This window comes from Triticum aestivum, chromosome 5D (genome assembly GCF_018294505.1).
Source record: "Triticum aestivum cultivar Chinese Spring chromosome 5D, IWGSC CS RefSeq v2.1, whole genome shotgun sequence".
In the NCBI taxonomy this organism is placed as follows: domain Eukaryota; kingdom Viridiplantae; phylum Streptophyta; class Magnoliopsida; order Poales; family Poaceae; genus Triticum; species Triticum aestivum.
The window spans coordinates 287,779,239-287,797,100 of record NC_057808.1 but is presented as its reverse complement, the minus strand read 5'-3'; positions in this window follow the sequence as shown (position 1 = coordinate 287,797,100).

The window sequence follows — 17,862 nt, the reverse complement described above, 5'->3', positions numbered from 1 at the left end:
ATCAATAGTAACAGGGTTTTGCTGATAGGGTTGTACAACTGTGGTGTTACATAAGTAGGGAATTATTACTGCTTGGAATATATAGATGACAAGAAAGGTTAAACAAACCAACGGAAAGAAAAATGTGATTATCAGATTTAAATAGAACAATGGAAAGGAAAGGGTGTATACACGAGTATTAGGTGTATCTCGTTCCCAAGAGCAAGCAGATCGGGATAATCATGATAGGACTCCAAGCATGTAACCATTTAGACAACGGGGTAAGGAGTTTATGAAGTTTACCCATACAATGGTGTTTGGATAATTGAACAAGAAACATTTAGCATTGCACCTCCAATGTTCTTAATGATGTTCGGAGTACCATAGTCATGCTTCGGGATAGCATTGACAGGGTCATTAGGTAAAGGTCGGACCTTGGGAACACTAAGGATCCATCGGGAATTCCTAGAACACCTCGTGTAATTTTTATCAGGAAAAATATGAGGATGTAGCCGATAAGTTCAGCACCAATCCATCGACATGTCAAAAAGGATGTATTTCCAAGATTATATGAACAAGTTTGTGTTGGGGGGAAGCAAGAATGTTGTCGATGATAACACAAATCATCGAGGGGCCGGGATGGTATTTCTCATCATGAATTCGATTGATATCCTGGAAGAGCTCAGAATGTTGACGATGATCATGACACATTTGTTGAGAGATTTCATGAAGATGTAATCGATCAGCGATGACATCAAGTCAAAGGACTGATGAAGCGAAAAGTTATTGGAATCAAGGGTATGACACAAACTCGAAATCAAGCTTGTTGTTCAAGGCAAAATGATATGACGAGGAAGATCGACGTAAGCTTAGCTCATCGTCGAAAAATGTGCTCCGGGAAGGACCAGGTAGCACAGTCAAAATTTAGCACGATAATGATATAGCCGATCAAGCTAGAAAAGACTTGAAGGATTATTAAACTCGTAAGAAATGAAAATTACTTAGAGTTACTGAATCGGAGTGCAGAATTGATTCACTTATCGGTGTTCTCAAGTGACTAATAACTCGGAACCCAAGGGAAATATGAAATCGGTGAGAAGCATTACTAGATGAAGAATCACAGGAAGCAACACAATTCTTTGATATCCTCGAGATACCGGAGGGTAATACTCGAAGGAAGATCAAAATAGAGGTTGCGAAAATGTATTGATCTGCAGAAGACAAGTACTTTAACTTGTCCGAGAATTGGGATCAAAGAAGAACAATATGGTCGGAACCATGATTTCAAAAGACCAAATCCCAGATATAAGATGAAGTTATACCAAGGGGACAATTAGTTTTAAGAGAAGCTTCCATGATAAGATCTACATCGTGACCATGGGCATGAACACAAAGTTCAAGGTCGACTCCCACTTCTCCAATGCAAAACCTTTCATTCACTGCTCTGTTAAAATTAATTGAAAGTGAAGAACTACCTGGTGAATTACCAGAGGAGTATGATCCGTGAAAACTATCGGCTTCACACAAATTAGGGAAGGCATAGGTTCAACCCATCGGGGCATCTTAGTAACATATAACATCATCTTCAGAAGTAAATAACACAAGCTCGAAAGCAGAGGATGGTTGATGAAGCAGAGGATACAATTTAACAAAGGCATTAAGTCTCAGGGGAAGAACTCACCAGAATTTTGAATGTGAAGGACAGCATCAGATAATAATCCAACAAAGTATTTGACGTTCCACAAGGATCTGAGGTGATTATAGCTACTCAACCATAAGAAGAAAGAATGCAAGGCATCGGATTATAGAAACATCTGGATAATTTGTAGTATATAAAATACAAAGGAATTGCGATTTCTATATCAGGGGTTCAAAAGCAAAAGCTCTGGTCAAGATATGAGTAAGTTGAATAGACTTAGGGGTACAATCGACAACAATTTGATTGGTCGAGAACTAGCTCCTCTTTCAAGATGACGTCTGAGCTGGAAGGATGAATTCTAGGATTCGATTGAGGATTGCAAGCAATCACAACCTATTGAATCAACTGTAAGTGCATCTAGTGCCCCTTAGTGATTTTTGTGTATTGAAGACTTATAGGTTAAGGGTTTAATGTGTTTGTGAGTGTACATAGGTCTATAAGTCTATGAGGAGTTTGATATTTACAAAGAAAGTCGACCCCTAAAAATGAATGTCTTCAACTGAAGACTTTGAAAGTGAAGAATTTGGTGTGACCGTGAAGACTTAATATTCAGGCGAGGAATACGATGCGTGAAGACTTTTGTTTTCCTAGTTTCGTTTTTCTCTTTTGCGAGTCATAGGAAACACTGTACTGTTAAAGGGGGTCGAGGTAAAACTAAGGAAAAGTTTCCAAGTGATGCTCATCTCAAAATCCTACACCTACCCAATCCTTTCGAGTAAAGCCATTGGAAATCTCATACAGTTCAGTCCATTTCTTCAGTGATAGAGACGAAGATCTTCTGGTCTCTGAGGAATTTGTTCTGACTGAGGAGTTAGGAATTCGCCAGTGCGGATTGCCTAGAAGTGAGGAACATGATAGCCCTAAGGAATTTGATACTCAAACATCCGACCATTGCTGTGCTACGTGCCAGCTGTCCCAAAATATCTACCCACCTAACAGTCATATCGTTGAAGGGCATTTATGTCTTATCATGTCGGGCTGCTCCCTAGGCTATAAATAGCCCCCCCTTCAACCACTAGCTGGTTGGCTGCTCCGAGAGAAACTGACACTTGTCATTGAGAGCATCCCATCCTCCAAGGACTTTGAGCGAAAATCATCAAGTGAGGAAAACTCAAACCCAAACACCTACAAACCCAAAGTGATTGAGCATCACTGAAGAGATTGTTCCTATGTGGAACCGAGCTTGTTACCTTTGAGGACTATGCATCCTCCAGACGGTTAGGCGTCATGGTCTAGAGCATCCAAGAGGAAATTGTGGATCGCCGAGTGACCGGGTCTGTGAAGGTTTGGAAGTCACCTGAAGACTTACCATGAGTGATTGAGCGAGGTCTATGTGACCTTAGCTTAAGGAGAATACGGTGAGGACTGTGTGTCCTCAGGTTTAAATACCTAGCCGCTCCAACCAGACGTACGACTGTCACAGCAGTTGGAACTGGTCTACCAAATCACTGTCTTCACCGAGCTACTGGTTCTATTTCCTCATTCATATACTGTTGTACTTGATCGTTACTGTTTGAAGACTTTGACTGAAGACTTTCTCAATTTCGTCAATCATATTTCTTCAGTTAGTTTGTCTTCAGCCTGCTTATCTTGTGTTTACGCTACTTGTACTCGGTGCTTGTTTTCATTTCATCATGATGATTGTGCTACTGCTCTGTTATGCTTGCATCTGAGTACTTATTCCGCTGCTAGTCGTTCGTGACTTAGGGACTTCCTCACCTTGAAATTCCTTAGTGATGAATTTCTAAAAATCGCCTATTCACCCCCCTCTAGTCAATATAACGCACTTTCAATTGGTATCAGAGCGAGGTACTCCCTTGTTCTGTGTGATTTTGGTTTAACCAAGTTTTAGTTATGTCGACTGCAGGTATGATCAAGGTCTCTTATGGGTGTCCTACCTTCGATGGGACGGACTACCCCTACTGGAAGAATAAGATGCGAATGCATCTTGAGGCAATTGACAACGATCTCTGGTACATTGTGGAAAATGGTGTCCCCTCTGTCACTCCTACCATCAACGCTGCTGATGTGAAGAGATTCAAGCAACTCGACTCTCAAGCGAAGAACATCATATGTGGCCATCTAAGCAAAGGGCAGTATGGCAGAGTGAGTGCTTTGGAGACAGCTAAGCTTATCTGGGATAGGCTGTCCAAGGTCAACAAAGGAGTCTCAACATAGCGTGACTCTCGAGTTGACGTTCTTCGCAATCTCTTCAACCGCTTCAAAAGACTCGACAATGAAAATGTTCAACAAACATTTGATCGCCTCACTAACATCTAAAATGAGCTTGAAGCACTTGGCGCCACTGACATCACCGACCATGAGGTGGTGAAGAAATTGTTGAGATCGCTTGATTCCTCATTTGACACTCTTGCACTGATGATACAAGAACGTGGAGACTACAAGTCACGTGATCCCACTAATATCCTCGAGAGGCTAAACACTCATGAGTTCCAACTTGCTGAGAAGAGAGATCTCTATAGACTGAGCTATGGCAGATCAGGCGCTCTAAAGGCCAAGGCAGTCTCTGAATCTGAAGGTGAGGATTCTGGTAGTAGCCTTGGTGATCCTGAAGTACTGAGTCAAGAGCTAGCAATGCTCGTGAGGATATTCCAGAAGTTCTCAAGGCGTGGTCGCTTTGGTAAATCCTCAAGAGGTGATGACATTAGATCAGATTCTTCCCCGTGACTACAAGAAGAGAACTTGCCACAAATGCAAGAAATCTGGTCACTACATTACTGATTGTCCTCGGTGGGAGAAGGAATTAAAGAAGAAGAAATACAAGGATTACAGTTCTGATGACTCAAAGAAGAAGAAGAAATCTTCAAAGTCGTCATCGTCAAAATCTTCAAAGTCTTCATCTCACAAGAAGAGCAGCTGCAAAAAGGCTCGGGCATTCGTTGGCAAGGAAATGGACTCTGTAGCTGAATCTGAGGAAAATGAGGAAGAGGAGGCATCTGAGGAGTTAGAATCTGGTGTGGTGAGCCTAGCCCTCGCTACTGTTTTCGTCAGCAAGTCCATCTTCAACTCTGAGGAAAATGACTTTCCCAACACGGCTGACGACGGCGATGATGACTACACTCCCACCTATTGCTTCATGGCAAAGGGTACCAAGGTACCCAAATATCCCTCCTCTGAATCAAGTGAGGATGAATCTGATGAAAACCTCAAGCCTAGCTACTCTAAACTTGCTAAGATTGCTGTGAAACAACAAAAGACTTTTGAAAAGGTTCAAAATATGCTAGACAAAAGCGATGACCTGTTGGGTGAAGAAATGGATCGCACGCAAACCTTGACTGATAATCTTCAGAGACTTTAGTCTAAGTTTGACTATCTTCAAAGTCATCATAACACTCTCTTATCTGATCATGAGAAGCTTTCTTATGAATTTCTTCAAAGAAAGCAAGATCTTGAAAAGCTAAGGGAGAGTTATGAAGATCTTCAGAAGGAACGTGATTCATTGCTTGCTCAACAGATCAGTGCCGCTCAGGAAGAATTCATTCCACCATGTTTGAAATGCATTGAACGTGAATCTGCTAATTCTTCACCTGAAAGTTCAGATGCTTCTATTGCTGCAAATTCTTCAACTGTCTCTGCTATCACAAATCCATCATCTGAGGATGCTACTAGTATCACTGACAATGCAGGGCTGAAGGAATTGTATGTGACAAGCATGTACAAAAGCCGGGCATTAGGCTCTTTGTGATGTGCTTAAAAAGCAGATCCTCAACAGGAACCCTAGGTAAGAGGGTATTGCCTTTGAGAGAAAACTCAATGCTGATGGGACCTACTGGAAACCTGAGCAGTACCCCAAAACCTCATGGGTTGCTGCAAAGGGACCTCCCGTAGATCCATCCACTTTATGTGGCTTTACATGTGAATCTTCATATTCTTCTGATGAGTCATTTGACTCCAACTATAAGCTGTTCAAAAATCAGAATGGTGAGGTATTTGCTAGATATGTTGGCACTAACTGCAGGAACGGTCCCCCTATGAAGAAAATCAGGGTTCCCAAAAGGTGCCTTGAAAGTCTTCAGGTGAATGTCATCATGATGCCACCTGTGAAGAATAGGAACCCCAGATCAAATTCTTCATATGGACCAAAATCTTCACATGGATCCAAGTCCTCAAGTGGATCAAATTCATCATATGGATCAAAATCCTCATATGAACATCATCGTGCTAACACTTCTGTTTTGCAGGAAAGATCTAAGGGCTATGAATATGTGCATTATTCTTCAAATCATTATGTTCATAAGTCCTCGAAGAATTTCTCTGCTTATTCATATGCTTACTCTAGCCCCTCTTATGTGAAACGAAGTGGACTGGCTTCTATGCCACCTTTCTCATATGGAGCTCATAGAATGATGAACTCTTTGCCACCCCTCCAGATGTGGGTGGTAAAGAAAAAGAACTAATCTCTTATGCAGGGTCAGGTCTCCAGATGAACTTAAACGTCTGAAGAATTTGCTGGAGACCTGAATATGCTTGAAAGGACGCAAGCTAGTCATGAAGAAATGAATTTTCATTTCTCACGTCCACCTACTGCTATATCTGTTCTATTGCTTGATGAAATTGATCTGATGAATTTGTTGTCATATTCTTCACTAATGAAGTATAGGAGTTCGTAAGTTGCACTAATTCATCTGCAGGATGATTAACCCAACGCTACTGAGTGGGTCGTCGACAGTGGATGTACAAATCACATGACTGGTGACAGGAACTTATTGATGGACATTGTTGTATCACTACTGCAGGATGCTGCTAACGCGACACTACGATCAGAGACCCTTCGAGAAACTGTGTGTGATGCAATAATCGCAAACGGTGCTGTATGAAAACCGTCAGAAATGATGCAAAACGTTTGCGATGGAGGATGCATCAAACACGGTTCAGATTTTAGTTGCGTGTGCGATTCAGGCCACACAGTTGACCCATTCGAACTGTTTGCGATGAGGCAGAACAATAGAAACGGGCAGCCATATCAATGTATGTGCGATATATGACATACAGGTCGCTCCGATGAACCGTTTTCTATTAGGGAGTGCAACATAAACGATTAGCCAGATCAAGGTGTGTGTGATATAGGGCATACGGTTCACTCGGACGAACTGTTTTCGATTAGCAAACGCAACAGAAACGGTTCAACTTACAAGATGTGTGTGATACGTGGCAAACAGTCGAATCGGATGAACTGTTTGCAATGAGAAATTACAACACAGACGGTTAATACAGTTAGTTCATGTGCGATTCTGTGTGTACAAAAAACTTTGAAATATGCAAACTAGTTGCTTGCGGTGGCTAGGAATATCGCACACGATGCGTTTGCGAGTACTCGTGTGCGATGATTAGTAAGTTACACATACGTTTCCTTATGTTAACACTTGTGTGATAAATAACACGTGGCACCGGATACGGTATTCGGGTTGTGTGTGTGCTCCACTTAGTCTTCCCGCGCTCCAGTGAATGCTTCCCGCACTCCAGTGAATGCTTCCCGCGCTCCAGCGAATGCTTCTCGCTCCACATGGATGAATTGTAAAATCCACACCTATCCCTTCACCGGTTTCCTGCCACCAGCTAACGGCTTGCTGCATATAACCCAGGAGGCAACGCACCGCCGCAACACTCTGCGAAGATCTAGTCCTCACCCATCTACCATTAGTTATTCCAAGCATGCCAGGCAACGACCAGAGCTTCGACGTCGACGCCTACCTGCGTTACATCTTCGGCGAGGAGAATGAGCCGGAGCAGGTCGGGGAGCAAGAGCTTCATCGGCCGGTGCAGGCACCATGGCCCATCGGTAGCGATATCGGCGTCACAGTCCTTGGGAGCACAATCGACATATTGCAGAGGAGGTGTGATGAGCAGTTTGCCATCCACCATGCAAAAGATCCAGAGCTGCTCGGCGGCATGATTGACGACCCACCCGAAGAGCCGCCGTCACCAGTGCTCATCAAGAGCCTGATGCCCCGCAAGGAATGGGCAGAGGACCTCTGCAATTCAGTCAAGAGAAAGGCAGCCTACGGCTTCATCATTGCCCACGGTGGCCGTGTCAACCTCGATCCCGATGATGTGGTGCCCAGGCTTGAGCACATCCTTGGCCGAGTTGACGTCCCCGACGAAGTAGAACATCGCCAACATGATATCTTGAGGATGCAGGTGATTGGCGGAATTTGCTACCAGGCGACATGGAAATGGAGCGGTTCCGTGGAGTTGTCATGCACGCGATTGCACGCTATCAAGCTCTTCTGGAAGAGGCCCAGCAGCCCCAAGAGCCTCCCAGCGCCAGCAGCTCCGTAGGCGGAGGCGGGTCGGGACACTCGGAGCGAACGGCCGCAAGGGTGCTATGCTGATCATGGAGTCCAAGAAGACCATCATCGGAAGGCCGCCAGCTCAGCCTTTTAGCTTATATTTTATTATAATTGTATGCATATGTAGGTCGTGAGTGTTCTGGGCCTTGCCGCATTTGGCATTTTAAATTATCCTGAATATGTAAGACAATTATTAAGAATTATAAACATTTGCCATTGTAACTTTGCCTCAACGGCGAGCACAGCACGCGCGGGGACGCCAGAGCGGAGCGCGCTGCGGCCACCTCAACGGCGAGCAACCACGTGGTCAACCTTCTGCCATCAATAAATTTTGACCTTATTTCTCGTCACATTTCTTATTACAACGCAATAAGTATAATTGCAAATCTGTTCACACCTATCAAACTAATATGTGCTCACACTTAGCACTGGGCTATAAAAACTACCCACTCGAAAATTACTTCACAGTTCCTCTCCTCATCACCCACAAAACAGGTTTTCTCTGTCAAGTCGTTCCGCCATGACCGGTAGGAGGAGTTTAGGGTGGACATATAACCAGGCAGCAAAGACCAAGGCCGCGGAAGCACTAGAGAGGTCCCGCCGCGAAGCCGCAGCCGAAGCTGAGATGTCCCGGTGCGCCGCGGAGCCCTCGAACGAGCTCTCACGGGCACGCGAGGGCTCTCACAAGCGCATTCGCGGTGTCGGCCATCGCGACGAGTCGGCGTTCCTGAAGTCCTTCACCGGCGACGATGACATTCTCACTGGCGTCACTACGTAGCAGGAGTTGGTCGACGGCTTGATGAAGCTGCTCAAGATCAGCGATGCCTTGGTTGACAAGGCGACCGGCCTCGTCGAGCAACTCATGGATGACAATGCGAAGCTCCTCAAGTTGGTCGCCGAGAAGGAGGAGGAGGCCGCCGGCTGGAAGATGCTGCATGAGCAGAGCAGTGCCTCGGAGATGACACTGAAAGCAGTCGTCGAGGAACTGATGGGTGGCTTGAGGAAGCTCCGGATCGAGCGCGAGCAGGAGGTGGAGGAATCCGTGGCTGCTTTCAAGCAAAGTCGTGAGGAATTGAAGAAGGAGCTGCAGGATTTCACCGCCCGGCAATCCATCGATGAGTAAAGACAGTAGCAACCCAGATTGTTGTCTGCAATTTCCTTCTTCTCTTGCCCCCGTGTCTTCCGGGCTTTGCCGCATGTGGCATCTTAAATTATCCGGAATATGTAAGACAATTATTATGTGCACCATTGTAAATTTGTCTTCGTATTATCTGTTGCCATTTTATTTGTGGTCGTACTATCCGTCGCCCTATGTGGCAATTTAAATTAGGGCGGAATACTAGTTGAAAACATGAACAAAGCAAATGCTGCCATGGTATCACAAGCAAACACCCTCCGTCCAGGTGCTTTAATTAACCCATTAATGGAGAAGTTGTGAGCGAGGCGGGTGGCGGCTGGTGCATGGAGGTGAAAGAGCTCACTTCCCGGTGAGCATGGTCGGTGGACTGCTCGGTGGGCAGGATGTCCCGTCGAGCCTGCGAGGTAGGCAGGATGCAGGCGTCCCATCGAGCCTACACGGCGGACTGCTCGCACGCGTCCCGTCGATCCTGCACGGCGGACTTCTCATGCTCGTCCCGTCTAATCAAACAGCTGCACGCACGCCACCGAGTATGGTTAAATTTCGAGATGGTAAATATAATACAACCATTTGCGATATTAACGTGTTAGCTTTTTGTTTCAAAAAGGACTTCGTTGGCTACTAATGTGTGCGCCTCTTCTCAAACTGGACGATTTTTTTTACCACGGCATATATGTGCCATGTCATGAAACCATGCCAAGTTTCATGTTTTTGGGTGACTTTTTTATTTACTGGGATTTAAAAACCGAGATTCTCATTGTTTCAGGACGACGACAAGTTTGTAATTCATTCTCATTCCTTAAAAAGAACTAAACATGCACCCAATGACACATGTATGATTTCCCACCCATTTTGCTTCACTGGAGCATGTGGTTGTAGTTCAAATTTGAATTATGGACTACATTAAATGCATAGAAAACTTTGTAATTAGTAATATATATACAATGGCCGAACGAACCCTGAACAGTTTCAAATTTCAGCCCGACACTCCTGTTATTCTATGTTGCCTGTAGAAAACAAAGTTCAAGGCGAGAAGAGGCATTGATTATCGTTTCGCCCACAAGAGGGGCATGTTTCCCTATCGGAACCACACGAGGGTTGCGACAGGCTCTGGCTTGTAAAAGGCTTGTAATATAGCTTCGCCCAAATTGGACAGTTATAAATACCATGTAGTGACACCATGCCATGTTTCATGATTTCCTGGTGAGTTTTGGATTTACAGACATTTAAAAACCGAGATTCGCAATGTTTGTGGCCAGGCCAGGACGGCGAGACGGTTGAATTCGTTCCCATTTGTTCCATGGGACCTAAACATGCACCCCAAGGAAACATGTACGTTTTTTCTAGCCATTTTGGTGCACTGGAGCATGTATTTGTAGTTCGGATTTGAATGATGGACATTAAATGCCTAGAAAACTCAATTAATGAATAAAAAGGACAAACGAACCCTGAATAATTTCAAAGTTCGGCGTGAATCTCCTGTTGTTTCGTGTCGCGTGTAGAAGAAAATACGAGGCTAGAAGAGGGAATGATTATCGTTTGGCCCACAAGGGGACACGTTTCCCTATCGAAACCACGAGGGTTCTTGCGACAGGCTCCGGTTTGTAAGAGGTTTGTAATAAAGCTTGGCCCAAATTGGCAATGTTTTTACCACGACATATATGTGCCATGACATGACACCTTGCCACCTTTGATGACTTTCTGGTGAGTTTAGGATTTATGGGGACTTAAAAACCGAGATTCGAAATGTTTGAGGAAGAGCCAGGACACCGGTATGGTTGTAATTCGTTCCCATTCCTGGCATGAGACCTAAACATGCACCCAAGGACACATGTATAATTTTTCTAGCCATTTTGGTGAACTGGAGCATGTATTTGTAGTTCAGATTTGAATTATGGACATTAAATGCCTAGGAAACTCAATTAGTGTATAAAAAGGCCAAACGAACCCTGAATAAGTTTAAATTTCAGCACGGATATCCCGTGGTTCCATGTTGCCCGTGGAAGAAAATACAAGGCGAAAAGAGGCAGTGATTACGTTTCGCCCACAAGGGGAACACGTTTCCCTATCAGAACCACGAGGCTTCTTTGAGAGAAGCTCCAGTTTTTGTAAGAGGTTTGTAATAAAGCTTGGCCCAAATTGGACAATGTTTTTACCATGACATATATGTGCCATGACGTGACACCATGCCACCTTTGATGACTTTCTGGTGAGTTTAGGATTTATGGGGACTTAAAAACCAAGATTCGAAATGTTTGAGTACGAGCCATGACACCAGTACGGTTGTAATTCGTTCCCATTCCTGGCATGGGACCTAAACATGCACCCAAGGACACATGTATAATTTTTCTAGCCATTTTGGTGAACTGGAGCATGTATTTGTAGTTCAGATTTGAATTATGGACATTAAATGCCTAGGGAAATCAATTAGTGTATAAAAAGGCCAAACGAACCCTGAATAAGTTTAAATTTCAGCACGGATATCCTGTCGTTCCATGTTGCCCGTAGAAGAAAATACAAGGTGAAAAGAGGCAGTGATTACGTTTCGCCCACAAGGGGGACACGTTTCCCTATCGGAACCACGAGGCTTCTTTGAGAGAAGCTCCGGTTTGTAAGAGGCTTGTAATAAAACTTGCGCCACAATGGACGAAAAAAATTCCTCGACATATAAGTGCGATGTCGTGACACCATGGCAGGTTTCACGATTTTCAGCTTAGTTTTGGATTTACAGGGATTTAAAAACCGAGATTCTTCTCACGAAATGTTTTCAAATAGCACACGGTTCACTCACGAAAGCCGATATTCAATGAAAACTTCGTGGAAACCATATTTTAAAGTTTCATAAAAATCTGAAAAAATTGTGGGATGTTAAGAAGGTGATGTTTTATTGCGACACAAAATTTCAAGTTGAAAAACATTACGAGATGTGAGCTATGAAAAAGACAAATTCCGCCCTGAAGAGTGACATTACTATTCGGCACTATTTAACACTGATTTTGTCTTTTTCATAGCTCACATCTCTTAATGTGTTTCAACTTGAAATTTTGTGTGCCAATAAAACATCATCCTCTTAACATCCCGCATTTTTTGATTTTTTTTGAAACTTCAAAACATCTTTTTCTCATGGTTTTCACCGGTTTCCACCGAATGTTGGTTTCCGTATGATATCCCCCCCCCCCGCTAGGCGCGCGATCTAAGTCCTGCGTTCTGACTGGCCAGGACCCAAACCCCAAGGATCGTACGCGTGCACCGTTGGATGCTCCCAGATCAAACGGCAACGCTGAGCCCTTTCGACAGCACATGCAGTACATGGGTAAGCACTGTGCGCATGCGTCGTGTAGCTCACGCTTCCTTCTCTACTAGTGTTTTCATTCAAAACAGGCTACCGTTTCTCGCCACTCCTCTCATCGGGTTCCCGCCTCTTCTCCCAAATATGCATGATGTAGATGTTTGTTTAATTCTTATAGTTCATCTCATCCAAAATCAATTAGTTTTGTAAAAAAACTATTTTAAGATTCATGGAATTGTGCATTGTAAAGGTAAAAAAATGTGACAATTCATTTAAAAAAAGGTTTGGGCAATTAAGATATGAAAGATTCTAGAGGACAAAGGAGAAGTGCTTGTGTTTTGAGGTTTGTGCATTATGCTTAAGTTCAACCATGGATTCTTCTAGATTGTACATGTGGCAGAATCTGGTGGAATGTAGATGATATCCAACGGCCAGTAGTGCTCGGATTTGCCATCTCTGTACCGTCGGATTGGCTTCATCCAACGAGCAACTTTCATAGTTATTCGCACACTATATATGTGTATAGATGTATAGATATATATAGATGTGTCCCATGCTAGACAAAATAAAGTTTGAGCGCATGCGTGGGACCCCCCCCCCCCCCGCGCTGCTGCCTCGAAGTTGGGAAACTGACATCATAGGTATTGAACCAGGCTTGGAGTCGGGTACGGTGTTCGGTTTGTAATGTACTTGGCGTGGCCCATCGAAGTTGTGCATTTGGGATTTAAACACATCATACACCATCGTACCCATACATATTTTCGGGCCGCATGCAGTGTATACGGGGTCTTCTGATCGACCACGTCTCCCTTGTGCGGTTTTTTGTGACGACACTGATATCTGTGGGCTCCCCGAGTGTATATATATCATCCCTTTGACCGATAATGAGGGGTATGTGTTGGCCATGAATGGATTCCTCCTAGTTCATGTTAGGGCCGGTCACCGTCAAATGTCGGTCAACCAAAGCTCGAGCTCATGCGTTGTCAGGATTCCCTCCCAGATGCTCGGATTGCTGGGTTCGACCTACATCAAACCCTGCGTACGTATCTCGTCCTTAACTACCTTGCCTTCATGGTTGTTGTCTGTATCGAGAGGTAGGCACCACATCTAAATTGTACATTATTCTATATTGAAAACACACATCACCCCTTCCCAACGTACATCATTTTGGGCCGCATGCAAGAGGTGCTGGTTTTGTGGTCCCTCTCGTGCGATGTTTATGATGGTTCAATCTATTGGCCCAAGCGGTTTATCGACAACAACAACTGTCATTTGACCAAACGAAAGATTCATTGGTCCGTCTTATGGTAGGTCATGGCGACATGCATGTATGACCAAAGTATCGATCATTACGTGCATCCGCCCCACTGACACGAAGTGGGAGGTGGTGGGCCAAGCATCCTAGCTAGGTACGACATTATGTCATTATATATATCCTAGCTAGGTGGTTGTTAGGGTGCTTTCGGGTTTGCGAGGCAGGTGCCATCAAAGTTATGCATTGTGTATTTGAAGTTTTAAACATCCCCAATATTCGTACATATATTTGGCCACTTTCAGGTGGTTCTTGACTTCTGGCCCCTCTCATGGATCTTCAGTGACGCGCCCAACCGTGGGCCCGTGGGGTCAAAGTTGTGCATTGGAACTTTGAACATCACATACCATCCTTTTCACTCATATATATTTGGGCCACATGCTGGTGTGGTTGTCTTTTGACCCTCCCTGACGTTATTTTTTGCTGTAAAGACTCTAATGATCCTCAGCGGACACGGGGTATAATATCTTAACCGTGTGCGATACAAGTGCGATGTGAATCACCACGACCGCGCAAGCGCGAGCAAATTAATGTGGAGGTACTGGCTCAACCGTGTGCGATGCAAGTGCAATGAAATCACCACGACCATGCAAGTGCGAGCAAAGGGTGGAGGTACTGGCTCAACCGTGTGCGATGCAAGTGCGTTGAAATCACCACGACCGCGCAAGCGCGAGCAAAGGGTGGAGGTACTGGCTTAACCGTGTGCGATGCAAGTGCGCTGTAAAACCACCACCTGTGGAAGCTAAAGGCGAGTAAGTTTATTTGGAAATTAGGACGAACCGTGTGCGATAGACCAGCTAGCTAGAAATATAAAAAACAAACTACCCGCCTTGAGCGTTGCAAAAATCGGAGGATCCGCGCCACTTTTCCTTATTATCATACACGCATATTGTTATTGGACCGTGCGCGATCTTGGGCACTGCCGCCCCGCATCAATTCCTTTACCCAAATTTTAGTAGCCGCCGTACTTCAACCGTCGCCCACACTCCTCCAGCACCGACCTTATAGTAAAATTGCAGTAGCCGAGGCATTTGAACCGTCGCCCTCCCTCGTCCACCACCATCTCCACCCACCATTACTAAAATTTTCAGTAGCCGCGGCGTATCCTCAAACACCCCCCCTCCACAGTCCCCCACCCGCCCCCTCCCCCCTTCGAACCCTAGCTCGCGGCCGCCGCCGGCGCCGCCGCCAACCCTGCCGGTCTGCCCGTTCCTCCTAGCTTAGATAATAAAGTTCAGGTTATCCAGCGATTCCCATACCGTCGCCCCACTCCCCTGAGTTTTTAGATGAGGCCTGCGGTGTCCCTCCCCGCCAGATCCACATCCCCTGTTCCAGAATGTCACAGCCTAAGCTCGACCACGTATCCCGGGGAGCCTGACGAGCGTTCGGCCAAGAAGAGGTTTATCATGGCCTCTCCGACGGACGTTGGTGAGGTGGCCGCCGTTTGCCCTGACCTATCGATCCCGGAGCAACACGTCGCCGCGGAAGCCGGCGAAGACGTTCACTATGTTGCCATGCCGAAGGCTTCATGTCAGCGGGCTAGCGTATTACTGTATCTCGGGAAAGCTGGATACGACATCAAGCTCGTCCACACCGATGGATTCATGCGGGCCATGTCACAGGTTAAGTGGTCCATCCCCAACCCCTCTGGTTCAACCTCCGTCGATCTCTTCGACGGCCCTGACGCTGATCTCCTCCACCAAGCGGTCAAGGATTTGCGAGCTTTATATGCCATCGAGCCCATTTTGTCACTTCTGAAGGACACGTTCTACGGCGGCGGCTTGGGATCCTCAATTGCCAAGTCAGATCTCATCGACCACGACCACGACCAGGAGGAGGGCACCCACGAAGGTTCTTCCAAGGTGAAACAGCCCATCTGTGACATCAGAGAGTGCACCATGGGTCTGTGCTCTTCCAACTGGAAGGATCCCGTGCATGAAATGTGAGGCAACATTCTATCAGCAAATATTACCTTTTCTAGCTTGCCAACCCGTACCCTTTGTTGTAGTAGCTTTTGCCGTGCGGTGCTTTAACTGTGCGTGTTTAATTATTTCAGTTATGCAAAAATGTATTGTTCAATAGGTCTATGTGATGTTTAAGTATGAATTCTCCACTTTAGTTTCACGAGTGGCTATATTTGGTTGTTTATAGTGAGTAGATGCCTTGTTTATCTGTATTTGGTTGTTAGGTTGGTTGGAGTGAGCATTTTTTCAGTTATCGAGCAGATGCCTTGTTTATCTGTATTTGGTTCTTAGTTTGGTTGTAGTGAGTATTTGTCCAGTTATCAAGCAGATGCCTTGTTTATCTGTATTTGGTTGTTAGGTTGCTTTTTTAGCATTTGTCCAATTATCAAGCAGATGCCTTGTTTATCTGTATTTGGTTGTTAGGTTGCTTTTTTAGCATTTCTCCAGTTATCAAGCAGATGCCTTGTTTATCTTTATCTGCTTGTTAGGTTGGTTGCAGTGAGCATTTGTCCAGTTTTCAAGCATATGCCCTGTTTATCTGTATTTGCTTGTTAGGTTGGTTGCAGTGAGACTCTGTCCAGTTTTCAATGGCTATATTTGGTTGTTATACTGGTCATTTATGCCTTGTTTATTTCAGTCATTCACAATGTGTGGTTCATTATGTGCAAGTCGGAACTGTGCCGCTCGACTACATCAATACCAGTTTGAACGGCTATATTTGGTTCTAGTTATTCCTGGTGTAGTTAACACATGCCCTTTATTTCAGTTTTACACATTTATCCAGTGTGATGTTTAAGCATTACCTACGTTCTATTCATTTTCAACAATACCAGTTTGAATTGCAATATTTGATGGCTGTTAAGCCTGCTGTCGGTAACATTGCCTTCCATTTTATATCTGCTTTAACAGCATGCTGAAACCAACACATTCAAGCTATCATTTGGAGATGATGTTGTTTACCTTTGCTATATTTGTTTGATGTTAAGATTGCTGTACTTATCATGCCTTTCCACTACTTATGCAGGACAACAACGGGAGTGGCCACCATTTTCCGCCGAGGTTAGCTTCATCCCTCGGCTTGTACTCCCCCCGTCGTTCCATAATGTAGTGCATATAGATCCAGGCCTGGACACTAGTTAGCTTCTAATATTGACTTGTTGCTTGTAGGTACATATGCCCTTGGCAAGGATCCACGCATCGACCCTTTTTGCGTATGGGGCAATGAGATATTGATGAACAAGCATCAAGTGAGGAAACTGATAAGGATTATTAGCAAAAAGATACGAATGGTGGCAAGCAAATTATTTGTTTATGCTCTATCCAACACAACAGTGAGCTGTAGGATGGTAACTACAAACTCTGCAGCCTTCTCTTTTTACTGCCCATAATGAGTTGTTAGACAACAATGTCTGAATCTTTTTCGTTCCCAGTGGTTCCCGAAGCAGTTCACTCAAGATTACCTCGCAAAGTACATGATTGGTGGACACGCAATGAAGGTTAAAGTATTTCATCCAGACTACAATGAGCATCGAGAAGTCCTAATGAAGACAGTGAAGGATGGACGGGCAGCCATCACAAGGGGTTGGCCTAGAGTCGTGCGCGCCTTACGCATGGAGGAGGGCACAATATGGGCATTCCGCTTCACCTTCTCCAGCAACCAGAATGTCTTTCGCCTCTCTCTTTACAGTCTTTAGTACAACTGTGGTTCATCATTCTTTACTTGGTGCTTCTGTAGTTCTTCAGTATATGTACCTGTGCATTGAATTATGGATTCGTGGTTGAGCCTATATTTGTAATAAACATGGTTGGATATGAAATAAGTGATTGCCTACTTTCAAATTCATAACATGTGATTTTTAAATTAGGGATTAATTGGACTAATTATGGATTAAATAGGGATTACACTACACACGATTTGCGAAAGCGAAATGTCTGCGATATACGTGGAGATCAGAAACGTTTCTAGAATCCACTACGTGTGCGATCAATCTCCACTGCACACACGACCTTCTCTTGAAAACTGTTTGCGTTAGGCCACCTTGCGCAAACGTTTATCACACAAAAAGTGTGTGTGATGGACAGCCTTTGCCACACAGTTTCTTTCTACGCACCGTGTGTGATGCATTCAATAAAGCAAACGATAAATTATTAATATCATGTGCAATGGCAA